This window comes from Pteropus vampyrus, unplaced genomic scaffold, assembly GCF_000151845.1.
Source record: "Pteropus vampyrus isolate Shadow unplaced genomic scaffold, Pvam_2.0 Scaffold104, whole genome shotgun sequence".
Lineage (NCBI taxonomy): Eukaryota > Metazoa > Chordata > Mammalia > Chiroptera > Pteropodidae > Pteropus > Pteropus vampyrus.
In genome coordinates this window covers 465969-471232 of record NW_011888885.1, presented here as the reverse complement: position 1 = coordinate 471232, position 5264 = coordinate 465969, and the positions used below count along the sequence as shown (strand labels likewise).

General features: G+C 44.3%; 1 pseudogene; it reads left to right on the top strand.

The window, feature by feature from the left end:
• Window positions 1–3244: 3244 nt before the first annotated feature.
• Window positions 3245–3364, top strand: LOC111742958 (annotated as a pseudogene).
• Window positions 3365–5264: the final 1900 nt, after the last annotated feature.

Below are 5264 nucleotides of genomic sequence, written 5' to 3'. Positions count from 1 at the left end.
TCACTTCCTCAGAAAGGGCTCCTTTGACCCTCCAATAATGTCATTCTCTCTTTAAGAGCCCAGTTTTCTTTTTTATAGCACTTTTGCAGTGTGTAATTACATACCAACTTATTGAATGTCTGTCTCCGTGAAGGCTGAGGCCATGTCTCGCTGGTTTACCAGGAACGTAGTAGGAACTGCACAAACACATGTCGAATGAATAAACACGGTGCTATTTCTGGAGCCGCAGGGAGAGAAGTTCACAGACAGACCCTGCTCGGGGTGTTTGGTCTCTCTAGGCATTTTCATTCTGTTTCAGCAAATATTTGCCGAGTGCTATTATGTGTCTGGAACTGGGGTCATACGTATAAGGAAACTACTTGTGACAAAGTGGATCCCAGAATTCAGTACAGCAATTCCGTTGTCTCGTTTAGGGCACAAGGTCAGGGGATGAATGAGACTAAGCCAAGAAGTGTACATTTCTGGTGGTAAAACAAGGAACTCTCAGAAGGACAGATAGGAAATTATTATTTCCTGGGCCTTGCTTCTGGGCCAGGCACCTACACAGCTTGCACGTGGCACAATCAGTGTGGTATTGAGACAGAAACTAACAAATAGACCAGTAGAACAGAATGGACAGCCCAGAAAAAGACCCATAAATGAATGGAAAGTAACTACACGCAATGGTGGCATTATAGATCAATAGGGAGAATGATGGGTTGTTCAATAATTGGTGCTGAGCCAACTAGCTACCCACATGGAAAAATGAAAATTTCTGACCCACTCTACAAGTGGAAATAAATTCCAGATGGATTAAAGACTAGATATTTTTAAAAGCTTTAGATTTTTTTTAAAAACCTAGAGGAGAGTATCTTTATTATATTGGCATACGGAAAAATCCATAAAACAGGATGAAAAAGAAATAATCCAAAAAGAAAAAGATGAATACATTTTACCACAGTAAAAATTTTAAGTTCTGTACAATAAATGACACCATAAACAAAGTTAAACAGCAAATCACAGATGTTCGGTTCACATGACCGATAATAGACTGGTGTCCAGGATATATAACACCCACAAATCACGAAGAAATTAAACAAGCAAGAAAAAAAAACCCAGCAAAATAAAAAGAAGAGGGACAAAGAACGTGAAGCAGGATCTTCAAAAAGAAAATCCCAAGTGAGCAATAAAATATGGTCAACAACACTCGTGATCAGGGAAATGCAGATTAAAATGAGTTACCCAACAGATTGCAAAAATTAATACATCTGTCTACACCGAGTGCTGATGAGGATCTGGGGAGATATTGACACACCTCTGGTGGGAGAATGAATTGACAAAAACCATCTTAGAGAGCAGTTTATCAGTACTCAGTAAAAGTGAAGTTATCCAAATGTCATGACCTAGCAATCTCACTTCGGATCATGAACCTCAGAGAAACTCTTACGTACAAGCACAAGCATTTATGTATGAGTGTTTTATTGTGGCATTGTTGATAGCAGGAGAAAAAAGAAAAACTGGAAATGATCTAAATGCTCAAGAATAGCAGAATGGATAAACAAATTACGGTATATATTTAAAATGGAATAGTGTACAGAGTTAAGTGAAGGGAAGAGGGCCATCGGAGGAAAGGAAACAAGTGCATGTGGTTTATTTGTCATTCTAACCCAGAAACCAGCCCAGGCTCTTCCCTAACACCAGCCTGACCCCTCTAAAATAGTTAAATCTCATTGGATCTTTCTTTGCAAGCAACAAAAACTGACTCTAAGTAAAAGAAGAAAGAACGTTTGGAAGGATACTGGGGTGGCCCACAGCCTCGATGGGAGAGCTTGGAGCGAGGCAGGGGCCGGGCATCCCTGGGACCTCAGCACGGAAGCACTTAGCCCATTCATTTATAGCAAGGTTTCTCAGCCTTGGCACTATTGACATTTTGGGCTGGATAATTCCTTGTTGTGAGGGCCGTCTTGTGTGATGTAAGATGTTTAGCAGCATCCTTGACCTCTACTGACTAAATGCAAGTAGCGGCCCTCCAGTAGTGAAAATCAAAAAAGTCTCTAGACAGTACCGTATGTCCCCGGGGCATCAAAATCACACCTGGTGGAGAAGCTCTGACTGTGGTCCCCTGATCAGCAAGCAGCCTTTCCTGGAAACTTGTTAGCAATGCAAATTATTGGGGCCCATACCCAGACTTTCAGAATCAGATATTCTGAAGGCAGGCTCAGCATTCTGGGTTTAACAAGTCTTCTGGGGTGATTCTGAGAACTGCTGTACTAGGCCTGGCCTAGGGACGACCCAGCTACAGCGTCCTTCTACCCCCGTATGTAATTTTCCAAGATTCGAATGCTCGGGAGCATGTATCTCATTGGTCTAGATTAAATCACATGCCCCTCTTTAGCATGGAGAGGCAGCTTCACACAGAATGACACTGAATAGAGAAGGAGGCGGCCCCCACAAAGCTGGAAGTAGAGGCTGCTGTTCCCAGAAGATGGAGAGAAGGGATTCTGGGCTGGAGCCTCCGCTCGCCGGACACTCAGTGATCCCCTCCTGAGTCCTGAGCATTGCCCAGGAGTCTTTGCTATCACTGATGGTGCTGCTGAGCTCCACGTTGGCCTCTAATCATCCCAGGAAAATATTAGGAAGCACTGTGAACTAGAATTTCCACAATGGGAAGAGCTGGATTCACTCCCTAACTGGGCTCCTTACCAGTCATGTAAACTGTGGGTCTCTGAGCCTCAGTTTCCTCACCAGCAAATGGAAATGATAACCGATACCCCATGTGACTGTCGTGAGGGTCAAATAAAATAATGTTAAGGTGTCATACAAATATTTACTATTGTGAGAAAGGCACGGGTTTACGGCAGTAGGCAGTGTGGGTAGCCTGGGAAAGCAGTGAGTTGCAAAACCTTTTTATCAGCATTTTGACAATATCAAGTGGCCTGCTCCATGCCCCGTTCCCCCATCTCTGGCTCAATCATCAGCAACATGAATTCTCATGTCTCAGCAGCTGCATTAATGATACCTTATGTTTACATAGTGTTGTCAGAGCTTGCAAAGTGCTTCCCCACATGTCATCTCGTTGGACGTGACCCTTACAGTGTCCCTGGGAGGCAAGAAGTACCAGCATCCAAATTCCCATTTTATAGACGAAAAAGTTGAGGGTCAGCATGATAAAAAGACGACCAAAATCACAGAGCTGATACACTCTGAGACCAAGCTGTAGTACAACTGAGACCAAATGCAAACCATCTAGAAAAAGGAGATTTTTGTCTACGGCCATGCCACCCTGAATGTGACTGATCTCGTCTGATCTTGGAAATTAAGCAGGGTCAGGCCTGGTTAGTACTTGGATGGGAGACCACCTAGGAAGACCAGTTTGCTGTAGGTGTTTAAAAAAAGAAAAGAAAAGAAAAAAGAGATTTTCCCTGCCCTCTGCTGTGATGCCTACTGTGGTGAAACACAATTTAGGGGAACTTCAAGAAGCAGAAAGCTACACTCATGCAGAAGTTACTAAGAACAGGTGAGAACACTCATAATCCCCCTTTTGTACTTGGAAGAAGTAATCCAGAAGGGGCTAGCCGGAGACCAGATGGCTCATCAGCATGCCAGAGAGTTCTGTTTGGCAACTCAGTGTTTTCAAAAGTGCTCTATCAATCACCATTTAAACATACCTAAACACAGCTGATGCCACCCCATGTGACCTCTTCATCTCTGTACTATTATCACTCACGCAAGATGCCTGTGTCTGGGCTGCCAGGGGCAGGGGGAAAGAGGAATTCCACAGTGGGAGTGGGGTCCTGCATTCTCCACCCAGTACGACTGTGTGCTACACAAAGGGCATGAGTGGGGGCTGAAATCCAGCCTACCTCTGCTCCCCAAGTCATGTGCCCCGGCCCCGGGGCTCGGTAAGTGCTTCAGCCTGCGCTGGACTGTGCTCCGGTCTCCAGTTGTTCTATCAGCTGAGCAGCCTTCTGCAATGTGCGACCGGCACAGGCACACGTGGCAGCTCTGCTTCTCAGGAGAACTCAGAAGACTTGGTGACATGAGACTCCATTCCCACATGGCAGCAATCGGAGGAAACCAAGTCACACCTGCCCTGCTTGGACCGGGCACACACTCTCCACATCACTGCAGTCCCCAACCAGCCTGCTTCACTTGGTTATGTCACCTGCCTAGCCCCTAAGATGTTTGAGTTTATGACCCCTGTCTTAAACAATAAATTTTTTTTTACGTAGGTTTATCCAGGTAATTAGTTTCCCGGTCTATTTCTGAATGGCTTTTTTTCTTTCCTACCCAACCCCCTTTCCCAGCACTTCTGGTTAATCTATTTATTTTTACTCTACTTCCTGCTAAAAATATATACAATACAACAAGATTTTTAAAAAAAAAAAAATTCAGACTCCTGGTAATCTCTGGAATGTGGGAAAAGCACTTTTACCACAAAGTTATATTAAGAAGTTTAATTATCAGAAAATTACTGTATAACAAATATATCAAACATTAAGTATGTACACTGTATATATACACTGAGAATTCCTGGGCAACCTCAGTCTATAAACCCATTCACCTCACCCACAACCTCAACCGACTCTTTATTCCTTCTCTGTGACCAGCATGGGAGACTTTGAGGTACACTTGCTCTGTATGGCTCCCCACCTTTCCCAGGACCCACCCTTCATGCTGAGTTTTCAAGGCAGTCAGGAGAACCTTCTCAGCTTATCCCAAGGCTATTATCATTTTTTTTTTCCTGTTGGCACTGACGTACTCCCAATGTTTTAGGCAATTATTTGTTCACTTCTAACTTTCGGGAAGCCACGAGGCTCCAGGCTGCTATTGTGGGTCATCTCAGTCAACTACTGCTGTGTCACAACCACAAATATCACAGTGGCATACAACAATAAGTATTTCTCACCATAGGCTCGAGGGTCATTTAGGGTGGCTTTGCTTCAGGCTACAGGCCTACAGATCACCCAGGGCAGCGCCACATCTCTCTCACTCTCCTGAGCCCATGTCACATTTTTCTCAGGGCAAGGACAGAAGTGCAAGACAGCACACTCACTAGCACAGGCATCAAGCCCCTGCTCATGTCATATCCATTAATATCTCATTTGCCAACACGAGTAAAATAACAAAGCCCAAAGTCAAGAGCAGGGAGGAATTCTTGCCCCCACAGAGATGAACAGAATGAGGAGAGAGAGAATATTTGCAGATAATGCTCGCCCTCGGCCCTTTTGGTCACAAATATTCACTCCTTTCCTTACATGCAAAATACACTCGCTCCATTCCAA